This window comes from Varroa destructor, unplaced genomic scaffold (genome assembly GCF_002443255.2).
Source record: "Varroa destructor unplaced genomic scaffold, Vdes_3.0 BEIS01000002.1, whole genome shotgun sequence".
NCBI classification, from domain to species: domain Eukaryota; kingdom Metazoa; phylum Arthropoda; class Arachnida; order Mesostigmata; family Varroidae; genus Varroa; species Varroa destructor.
Window position 1 is genome coordinate 53,521,678 of NW_019211455.1, and position 12,225 is coordinate 53,533,902.

The following is a 12,225-nucleotide window of genomic DNA, read 5'->3' on the forward strand; positions in this document are numbered from 1 at the left end:
ACTTTGTCCGTATGGAAGCGTAAGGGTTCGTCTGTGGTTTTTGCACCGAAGTGAAACCTTTCGGTAGCAATAGCCCCGATGAAGGTCTATGGCGCGTGGCCCAATGCGAACTCGTCCAAATACGTACCTACTGTAAAGTACAGTGATGGTCACGCGGGTCAGACAAGCTGGCGCGACGAGCTCATGCACAAAAATTACGTCAAATAATTTAAAAATGCTATTAAGTCTTCATCGGGAACCAAACTCCCGAGACCTATAGCTGAGAGTAAGATGCCCTACGCACCCCGCCAAGGCGGCACTCAAATACGCAAAACTGTAATATACATAACGAAAGTTTCATGTCGTGACACACAGTTTTTCCATACAAAGCCGATTGCGAGCGATCGGCCAGCAATGACGTTGATTTACTTCTACGGCTCGACGCTAATCCATCGGCCGCCCCCTCGACTTCGGTTGATGCTAATAATGATAGCTTAACATAGAGCCCCTGCCGTGAAGGGTTTTCTGCCAGCTGCAGTATACTGTTCAGCCGCCAGTGGCAATAGTTACAGTCTTTTCATATTTTTGACTGTTGTCAAGACATCAACGTCATATAGCATGTACTAGTAATAAACTTACATATCCAACGTTTGCAGCTGAAAAGCCTATGTATTAATGTTGTTGCGTTCGTCTTTGCTATCCTAGTTGCACCCCCTTTTGCCCCCATGGTCATGTTTTCAGTTTTTGCTATAGCTACCACTACTGCAGTCACAGCTATTTTAGTTGCTCTTGCTGGTGCGGTTACTTGTTGCTAGCGCATGTGTCTGTTGTCTGTCACCATTATTCTATGGTAGCGCAGCTCTGAGCAGTTATCACGGCTTTGCCACCGGGGCAATGCAATAACCGTTATTGCTATCCTGTTCTTATCTTGTTATCTCTGCTTTTTTTGTTGTTGCTTTGGCGCTGCCGTAGCGTGACAAATGCGACAGCAACAACAACGATAAGGCTGCTATCCGCCCTCCGGCCATCGTCTCGTTATTGAGGGCTGGTCGTGCATCTGCTTTTCGATCCGTTGCTGCCGAATGCGGCCGTTAGCTTCGTTGCCGTCACAGTACCTATCGGTCTATTTGTCGCTTGTGGCTGTTGCTGGTATTCACTTACTCCGGGCCAATAGTACCACCGCCTGATTTGACTTCGTCCGTTCGGGGTGGTATCGTTCCGGGACGTATCAAGTGTGCATCTAGCGTCTGGGCCCGCTCGTTGACTAAGAATCACTCGACGTTCGGCAGTCGCCTTAGTACCAACGACGAGCCAGTAGCGCCGGCTTCCTCGACTCCTCGTTTTCAAGCTCTATCCTTAGTTCGGGGTTTGGCTTGACTTTCACTTGACGGTAAACACAATAACATCGCTGCGCCTTGTATTGATATTGCCCAACTGGTTACTTAGCGTCAATCACGCCAATAACAACAGCGGTAATCGGAAGTCTGTCACCTTTCGTCACGACGATTGTCCTCCGGCCATTCCTCTCAGCGTTGCAATAGCGGTTATTGACGTTGGTGTTGTTATGGACGTTGTTGTCAGCGGCTATTAACGAACATGCGTCCGAGTAAGGAGTCGGTCAGTGGCAGCACGCAAAGATGCGAAGGCGTGCGAAATCCAAACGGTCGGTAAAAGTAAAGATAACGACGAAGACGGAAATTCAGTCATCGATAGAGACAACACCGGCGGATGGATAATTAGAGCGTATGTTTGTTTGTCTATTATATAACGCTTGTGAAGCGGTAGTTAAGTCGATGGGTTGAGGCTTCACTGAGAGGTTCGTGTCGATGGATGTAGGTAGAAATGGCATTAAGCAGGTCCGAGTAGGGTGGCGTGAACGAATGTTGATGGGAATAATGCAAAAATAGCCCAGTTTACAAAGTTTCAATTATTCTGCCCATCAAAGTTACTTAATTATAGTCCGAAGTGTCCGTACATTAATACTAGTATAGTTAATGAGGTTAGGCAAGACCCAATGAAGCTCATTTAAATTTTTTACGTGGAATTTGTTTAGTGATATTTGGTTAAATTATATCACGGCCGATACACTGCCATTCATTCACAATGTTTCAAAATACGATTGACATCCTAATGCCAAGTTAATGTTTCAATTTTAAGTTAAGTTAAGTTAAGTAATTAATTTTATTATAAATTTTTTAGTTGTTTCGCTATGACTGTTTAGTAGTTTTCTAAGTTATGGAGTTCGCTGATCTTTTTGATATTCGGAAATGTCGTCAATGAATATCCTGAACAGTTCGATCCGACTGATTGAAACCCCCCTAAGATATTGTCTTTTAATTTCTGCTATATTTTCAATAGCATTTTAAAATAAAGTTTCTATACTTAAAGATTAATCATGCTTCACAATTAATCGCAACCTGAACAGAAAGAACAGCCTAAAAGTAATGCTGTACGTAACATTAGTTTTAGAATGGGTCAATGAGGGCTCCGATAGGGGATCCCGTTTTCACCTCGACCGCACGTATTTCTATTAGGTAAAAAGCGTAAGGATATTCCGTTACATGAATATAACCCGACGTTTAGCTGAGAAGCCGGTCCGAAACCCCAAGTCGAAATGACGACCCATGTAGGTTCTTGTTGTTGTGAGCCCTTTGTAAATGAACACTTGGGCACTCCACTTTGCCCCGTTTGTTTTTAGGAAATTTGTCCTAGGCAAGTAACAAATAATAATCGCGCCGAATATTTCACAAGCCGCACCACGAGGCCAGTCGCTAGATGGAAACACACGCGTATCGAACGTCGAACTTCATTTTACAGTTAGTTACTTGTAACTGAACCTACCTTACTAAACATGTTAGCTACTAAATATACTAGAAACATTCTCTTTGCTATCGCCATCGTCGTTAATCAGTACGTAGAAGTTACTCTGATCTAGTCTTTAGCATGTGCTGTAAATTAAAGCATACGGCAATATGATGTTCCCTCGTTTCGGGGTCCGAAGGATTTGGAAGCTTGCCAATTTTCGACCGTCTCCATGCGATTGTCTGGGCTTTTAGATAGCGAGATAGAATCGCCGTTCAGATTGCTCTCTCTATGTCAGGACATGTACTAAGCATACGTAAGGAGATCTTACCATTGTATGCAGTGTACACGGACCTGCGTCCTGGCGGACTATTATCTCCCCCGTTTTATCCGCGTCGCGTTGCTACTGTAACGCCTAATTGAGCTCTGGCTTGAGATCGTTAACGCTCAATAGCGTTTTGTACGGCGGGGCAGAATAATACGTTCAATAATGACGGCACGGTGCGTGCTATCGCTGTTGCTGCGAGCATTTTTTCTACTGTGACCATCGGCAACATTCGCATGACCTCACGTCAAACAGGTCAACTAGAATTTACATTGTTTGCCAAACCTTAAATAACAATAGTCGTTTCGATACGAAGTGTAATAGTTAAATATTGCGAGAGTAATTGATGGCACGCAACTAATATACAACTTTAAATCAGTGGCTGTTATTTATATTTTACTGTTTTCCTTGAAATTATGCAGCGTTCGACAATTTAGTAGGTAGACACTAACCGAATACAAAACATTGTATGATCTTTTCTAAGCCTGTATTGTTGTTGACATAAAGAACAGGCTGTCTTGCATTTATATAAACAATGCTTTTCCATTACTACTTATCTAAGTGTCTGTAGTTTGTTATTTTGCTAACTTTCTCTTTTCATAGACCTTTATGTCAATTTTTTTTTTTTTGCTATATTTTCTTGTCGAAGGCGGCCATTGCTATTTGTCGGTTTATGTTTTCATGACACTAACATCGGTTTCTTTGCAGAACGGGGATTTGATCCGTCTGAAAACCTTTCTGCGTAAAGAAATTGAAACATCTCATCGAAAAGCGCTCTTCCAGCCAACTTTTAGTTGAAACGTCAGCGAAAAAACAGCATTCGCACGACAATTCAGCTAGACTAGCGTCCGTACGTAGCATTGTGGCAAGACAGTACAGGAGGAACATTTGAAGCTCTTTCGTATTATCGAATAAAAACCGTTTACGCTACAAGAGTCATGTTTTTAGCGCGGCGCTCCGTCCAGTCGATAGGAGGCCCGCTAATTTGTGGCTCAGTTTTGGCCATATTCAAGGACGGCGTGCTCCAGCCTGACGATCAGGGGACCTCCGATCTCGCGGAGCGATAAGCGACGTCGGTTTCTACATAGGTTACATAAACAAACCTTTCACTCGTACAATGAGAAAAACAGAATAAACGGGGCGACATGGATGGCCTAATGGAACCTGCGACGTCGCCTGTACACGCTGGTGGTACGGCCAGTCGGAAATCAACTACGGCATCAAGGGCGATAGTCGAAAACTCGCTGCTCTGTAGAGGCGAGCCTATTGCCGAAGACCATCTTGCTGACACTTTAGAGGCTATTTGAAGTGTACGTCTACAAACTAGCAAATCTCTAAGCCACGGTAAATCCTGGGGCAGATCTTTAGACGAAAGACGAAAATGCGACGATACGAGATATAAACACAAGCGATAAAAACCAAATGGATTATAGATACAAAGCGACGCAAAAAAGGATTGTTTTTTGTTTCCATGAAGAAGAATTCTAGTTTCCAGAAAGAGGCACCGCTAGCAGTTGAATACAATATACTTATATTGGCGAGACTGAATGAGATTGTTATTGCTATATATAAATTCTTAAAAGATAACGGTTCAGATGAAGATCGTTTTAATTGCTTTCTTATCTCTTATTTCCGCTATTACTGAAGATGCTTCAGCTGGGTTCTATTTCACTTTAGAACCGTACAATGCATATGGTGTAAATAAACGCTATGGTCTATATTGGGCTCTCGTGTTCCGCGCGTAGGCTCAGGTAGCTCCAGCCATTGATCAATGTCACACGAAGCAACACCGGGACGAATACAGGTGTCTCCATCTTGCGAAAAATAGGATTACCGATTGATTCCTTAAGTTTAGACACAACATGCGATGTTATTATATACTTATATATTATACAGCGATGTTATATATTATACAGTGATAGTTCCATCTAACTACCTAAGCCCAAAGAGGATACTTCTATCTACCAGCACTAGTTTCTCCTATCTATAGAACATGTCATTCTTGTTTCACTCTAATAAAGCAAATCAGTGTCTCAAGTCATACATTTCATGCTGCCATCATGTATTGTTACTTCATACGGCTGGCGCTTTCTACCGACCGAGTTCGATCTACTCCTGGTTTCGAACTTGCACTCCTTCACTTGCGCCCCGAAGATTCGAATGTAACTATTCCCGAGCCAAATCATTGCAGGAACTTTATATAGATCAATTATGCTACAAATCTTGCTGTTATTTTGTCTAAGTTAACATTTTCTAGGATATTTTCGTGGCCATCATCATAATTTTCGCCCTTGTTCAGCTCTAGCCCAGTGAGACCAGTGAGATTACTGTCAGGTGTGCTTCTACAGCCTTTTGCAGTAGGGTTTTAGAACAGATTTTCTTTTTCCATTTCTCATGTAAAACTCCTTTTCTAAGACTGTTTGCATGCAAAAGCTTCGACACCCCTTTTCACTGCTGTGTTGTTACCTAACCTCAGTGTAGTTGCTTCAGAAACTGACGTTTTTGGTCACGGTAATGGTGTGTCGGAGAGTTTCTTGCGCGCTGAACTCCGCCGCTTCGGTTCGTAACAGTTACTACACCAAATTGGTGATTTACCGCTATGAGCTCTAGTGAGTCCGTGAAAAGCACCGCGTCTCAACCAGCAACGGCCTCACTGCAGCTCGCCGCTCCTATGCCGTGACGCCGACATGCTATCCCTCCTCCACTCGAAAGCAAAGCTCACACGGCATCCATGGTTGTATAGATCGACACACGTTGCGTTGCCTGCGACTCCCGGAACACATAACGTCGTTCCTCTCGGCAGACTCAGTACGGTCCAACGCGAGCGTGCACCGGAGGCCGTGCGAACCTCCAGCGGCAGCTGAAAGAAGGGAAGTCAGAATATTTTCGATTTTACAGTGGCCCAGACAATCTTGTTTCCTGCCATAGGAAAGGTCTCATAGCGTTAGTCGGAATTAGCCCTCGCGCTCAATAGTACCCCAATCGGACGCTGAAGCTTGAAATTCGTTGATGGAGAAATACGTGAGGCAGCGATTGAACTAGAACCAAATGGCAGCTCGAAGACGTTGGATGTTGGCCGACGAGCAGCAATGGGGCATAAGCTGTATACGTTGGTGGAAATAAAGGCCAATAAATAAATATCAGACAGCAGTGGCACGCGGAGGAAGTCGTTGTTCGGGCTAAAAACTCAGCGGCTGAACTACATAGCGACAAAACAGCGAAGTAACCACGGATACTGAAGCAAGCATAAATGATAGTTGTATAATTACAATCGAATATTACTCCAATCCCAACTGTCTGAGTCATGGCCGCGTTTTTCAAGATGTTTGATAATGCATTTAAGGAGATTCGGGCAACGCGATGTTGAACGCGCTGCTGAACTGCTTGAAGTTAATAGCAAATGAATCTGATCGGCCGTTTTAGTGGAATTAATCTTTCTTCACGGTGAGGAATGGCGGAAGCTAAGTTCAAACTACGTACTTTAGCCACGAAGTGCGCCGTTATTATAGCTTTACTACGCCGATTGAAGTCTTCCGTATAACTTCGTTGTTTAAGAGAAATTTTTAATGTAATCTTAGGCAATGTAGTTTATTGGCTGTGTAACAAAGGACGTTTGTACCTGGCACGTCGTCAATATTGATTGGTCGGGTCCCACTTAGGCTGGCGCAACGACTTTAATAATACAATGTTATAAAGCAACATGGTAATCGGATGATTTACGAAAAATTAAGGAAACCTATGGTAGAGTAGATGGTTCATGGATGGTCAGCGTGGTCGGCTAAGCAGTAGACAACGCAAAATTCAGGTGTCACGATTACGGAGGCTAACTAAGATAGAGAGTTGGCCTCTTTTTGAGAGTATGGCCTTTGGAGTTTTGCAACTGTTGATAGCATAACAACATACTGGAAACTTTGAAAGAAGTTACGCTACAAAATTAGCCAGCTGCTCGCGACGTGAAATTTTTGCCAGTGTACCCCACATGTAGACCGCATGCGTTGCATGTCTTTGAAAAGTTAACTAAATGCCTATACAGGTAAAATCATATTATTACTATGAATGAGAGCTAAATATATGTCCGGCTGTTTACGTCTATCTCATCTTAGATGGCCAGTTTCAACACAAAATAGATTGTGTCGACGGTAAGTTTCCGACAAATAATTAACAATTGGACGAAGCTCTGTAAGCAAACTCATTGCCGCTGAGTTATCACAGCAAGTTACCTTTTCACTCATAATTGATATGTGTGACGTTTAGCGCTGGTATTCGTCACTGTATTGATTTCTACTGAAAGGGAATGTCCCCTCTATATATACATATATATATATATCCTAATCGTGCCCGTACGTAAGGAAAAGCCATAGCTGTGGACGCAACATTAATTGTCGAAGCTTCGTTGGTTGTGGCCGTAACGATGCCAACGTTGACAAAATAAGTGCTCCCCACAGAAAGCATACTAACCAAGTGAAGCATTTAGTTTATTCCAGCACTGTATGGCCGTTTAAAATCGTTTGAGTTCGCAACATCCCTCACTCGTTTCTCTTGGCAACCTCATTCACGCAGCCTCCTACCAGGTTCGCAGTTTTCCATCACTGGCGCACCGTTCAGGTCGAATTCTACCTTTAGATCTTCTGTTTTTTCTGTCCTTTCTTTGACTAGCTGTTATCATGTTTATCAGACAGCCCTCTTACTCTCTTTGTATATCCTAGTGGAACTCACGTCTAGTTGTTCAGTGCCGTTGCGCTAGCCGTCTTTCCACTACTTTTGCGCCCGTTTTGGTTTACTTAAGCAGACGTGAGCAACCAACAACAGAAGGGTACACGGTGCGGATGCACATGACTTGTACCAGATGGGTGAGACAAAACAAGAAACTCGAGACCTTATAAATTCCTGGTTTTCCCAGCACAATCCGGGGAATCTTGTGTACGTGTCTCTGAAAATCTGGTCGAAAAACCTGTGGCGTAAAAGGCTCGCTAGCGCCGTTCGAGAACAGTAAGACTAGCACGGTGAATAGGATAAAGGGCTAGAATTCCATTTGTCTCGCTTTCTGATACAACCGCCCATATATAGAATCGTGCGCCCAATACTCTAAGCGTCTGCTGCCCGTGCCACGTGGCATTCTAGCGTATAAAGGCATCACAGACTTTCGTCTTTGTTGCATGAACTAATTCTTGCATTGAGTGCGGTTGAGCTGTTCGCAGCACGATGATGCGTCTTGACAGGCCAGAGCCTCCGTTACCTGTGGTGAAAGCTATTGTAAACCTGCCATTATAGATTCCAAGTAGATATGTGGTGTTTTTATTTCTTCCCCTCATATCATTCCTTTTAGAGTTTCTGCCGTATAAACTAACTGAACTTCTATGATAAGCGCTACCCGCTGCCGAGCTTCTCCTTGCGTGAACGACGAAAAAAACAAGCCTCGTCGGAACAACTTTGTCGCACCGTCCAACGATTACATAGAATGATTCCTTTTTCAAGAAAGAAACACAAGAAGGAGAAGAAGAAGGAAGAAAGAGCAGAGATGGGAGTGTACTGAACAAAGGGTAAGACATTAAGCAAAACAACACTCCGTTTTTTGAATGTCATATTCATTTTGTTGCTCGTAAGTCTTCAGTGTGACAAAGTCATTGCGTAGACCTTTGCACCTCATGGGCTTTCAATTGGGGTTGATATAGCGCAGTCACGTGGTTATACTGGATAAGTGTGTATGTGTATGTTTGCTACCTATTTGCTCTCATTCTCGCTGATATGAATTATCACATATACCGAACATAGATACCGATGGCCTATGTCTCCGCTGAAAACCTTCGACTCTAGGCAGGCACTGCACAAAGATTCAACAGAGAAAATAAACAGAATTTTAGTGACATTTTTGCTTAAATCTAACGACAGAGGTCAATATGATCAGGCCATATGATTTACTTTGCGTCGAGACAAATATCCTCGTAACCAGGACGCTTCCCATTTCCTTAACACACTTGTTAATCAACTAATCTGGCTGTTTACTACAACAAACTGAAAAAAAAAAAAAAATTTAATCAGTTTCTATAAGAAACCAATATTCTGTTATATATTGCTATCATTTATTATTATCGTTTTCAACACTGATAATTACAATCATACCTTCAGCCCACGGTGTCATGTAGCGCTTCGTCCATCAACGAATTCCTTGTCACTATATTACTGATGAACCAGAAATGGAGCTTCTTATTCACCCGGTCCGAGGTTTACTGCTGAGGAGAGGGACGTAGTATTTTTCGTTTTCATAGGAAGGCTGACCTAAGGTCTGAAACTATGGAAGCAACGGCTGACGTTCCAATGTCTTAGCCCCACAGCTGGGTGTTACCTTTAAAATCACTACTTGAGAGCGTCAAAGAAATTCCTTTCCCCATTTTGGCGAAGGGAGCTAAATCAGACCAGACCATCGGGCACGCAAGCCTTTCTTCAAGACGCTTTCTTCATCCCGTTATACGTTGAGAGGGTATCAGCTATACTTCGGTGTTCCACGATGCTGTCGACCGTGCCGCTGCTTAGCCTACACAGTCCATGCAATGACGCGTACAATAATGTTAAAAAAGGCGTCCAGCTCTATTCAATCTGCTTAAATATTGAATCACGATAGCTGAATGCATCTCGTGTTTTTTTTTTTTGCTGCAATGACCATATTTAATCAAACAGGTAAAAAGAACGAAGACGCTAAAGGCAAGCAACGCGCTATACTTGATTTTGACGCGACTTTGAAGCCCTTCGTATGCCCCGGGAGTCAGGCGTCGGAAACGATCCGGTCGCGAACTCACCGTCAAATAAATTACGATGAAGCGTGAGATCGGATGCACTAGCCTGAAAGATCGAGGTGTTGTCAACATACTGCGTATTTTTAGATATCGGATAACGGTTATGGCTGAGATACGATTAACAGGCACGCATCCGGTTCAAGAAGTGAAATGTGATTGATCGTCCTTGACTTCATTCATTTAAATCCAAAACTTCATCTCATTTAAATCTCGAGAGAGCAAGAGGAGATTTTTAGAAAGCTATTTTGGCCATGCCAGTACCAATTAGGCTTTGTTAATGAATACTATACTATTTCAGCGGAGTATTGTCCCTTATGCTGGAATAGCATTAATACTGTTGACTAATTATTAATACCGTTGTTGATTATTAGTACCGTTCCGGAAGGCCCCCAGTTTAACGCTCATATCTTGAAACGTCAATATATTATAGTTACGTTCCAGTCATTTCAATGGGTCAATCCACTGGCCAAATAAAAGGCTTCAGGTCTTCCACAGCAGAGGCGAAAGTCAATACAATGGTCAAATTATAAGTATTTTATACTCGAATTCGTTAAATTGTTGTAAATGATCATCTCATATTTTTTTTGTGTATATACAAAAAAAAAAAAAAAAATGCAATTATTGCATCATTGTGTAGTCTGTCTCTTATTGTCTAGAAATAGATAACTGGATACCTGTTAAATTTGTCGCATAATCGTCTAAGGTCGACTGAACGAAGTGGGCAGGGCAAGCTGCGCTTGGTCAAAAAAATATTCAGTAAAAAATTGAGCTCTAGTTGGACAAAAAGCTGTCTAAATGGAGGATCAACAAATAAAGAAAGCTGGTCATTTTTGTCGCTGCAGGAAGCATGTGTCGACCGATCTGGACGAACTAAGCAGCCTGTTTGTGCAGATATTTAATAAAGTTTACTTTGAAGTGTAGTACAATGTTTTTTTTTTTTTATAAAGCCGGCCCAATAGATTGCTTTATCAAGAAGCATTTGTTCCTGTGATTTGATTATATCTATGTAAGAATTCTACAGACGGGCGTCTTATTTTGATAAAAATAAGGCAGCCTGCATTTGACCTAAGTAAATATTCTCAAACAGTCCCCCCGTATGATTGTCACGAAGACACACCGATTCGATTTCCTGGCTGTTCATTTTCTACGCGCCCGTAATATCTAAGTAAACCCAAATTTGTCATACATCTTTGAAAAGGTGTGTTTTTGCCAAGATGCAAGAGAATGCATTGACGTGCGTTGTGTGCGCTAGTACCCACTAGACCTTATAATCGTAACCTGAAAAAAGGCTTTTCCTAAAAAAAAAACCGCATTAGAACTAGTTTAGTAATGAGGTGTTGTTGATTTTAATGTTATAACAGAGCTATAAGGTCCTGTTTAGGCATTACGGCAAAACAGCCGTTGACCCAGTCGCCATGCCCATTTCGTTGTTCAAATCTTGTCTTTCAAGCTGTTTCTTGAGCCGTATAATGCCATTGTAATCTATGCACGTAAGACGCTCTGTAAGGTGTCCTTTTTTCCATTTTTCGTTAGATTCATGAGTCGCCTAAAAATGCGTTCGGTGTCGAGTATCTCCTGGAACAGTCTCCAGTGTTCAGCGTTTGTCGATGGTACACGCCATATTGTCGCTATCTCCTAAACTGCGTGGAACACGGGTGTCGACAAACGTTACAATAAAGGATTTTCTACATCTAATGATTCTTAAGCGCACCTATTACTATGAACCATGGTAACTATATATATATAAAGACATCAAAGCAATTAGCCGAATGCAAGCTCAGCCAAACAAAATGGTACGGATCTATATTTTGCGGTGAATAATTACGAAGGCATAGCAAACTCTTATGGAGTAGACAATTGGCTTCCGCTAGAATTTCGAAATATTGTGGAGCATCATATAAAATAGTTGCGGATCGGTCAGACACTGAAAGCCATGAAAATTGTTCCCTCGGAACGCGACAACGAGAACCTTTCCTCGTTCCCTTTCGAACCTATTATACTTCGCTCGTTGATCTGTCATCATCGTGATAGTACGTTAGCTTAGTATCCATACATATAAATGTCCGACTGCATATTTATATTATTATTAAGCTTGTGCCGAAAAAAAATGCTGAATATCAAAACCTAATTCATAGGCTTATAATATCATATCACATATAATTGATCAAGCTGGGTATTACCTACATTTTTCTCTTGTTACGTTTCTGTATCGACGATATTAGTTCTTTCTTGGTCGCTAAAGTACAGATTATACACCTGATTTGACCCACAGGAAGACCCGCTAAATTTAACGGCTCATAGTGGAACAGCTAGGGTAATGGACCGACA

The 12,225-nt window shown here is 42.2% G+C and overlaps 1 long non-coding RNA gene across 4 annotated transcripts in view; it reads right to left on the reverse strand.

Moving 5' to 3' along the window:
- Positions 1-2,195: 2,195 nt before the first annotated feature.
- Positions 2,196-12,225, reverse strand: part of LOC147757998 (uncharacterized) — a 66,663-nt gene continuing 56,633 nt past the window's right edge. For 2 of the 4 annotated variants that reach the window (XR_015320932.1, XR_015320941.1), the window contains 3 exons: positions 9,901-9,943; positions 9,227-9,638; positions 2,196-5,966 (listed from right to left, as the gene is read on the reverse strand). This is a non-coding gene — a long non-coding RNA (uncharacterized LOC147757998). Of the gene's footprint in view, positions 5,967-9,226; positions 9,944-12,225 lie in introns of all 4 variants that reach the window. The other 2 variants (XR_015320938.1, XR_015320939.1) reach the window with 2 other exon arrangements.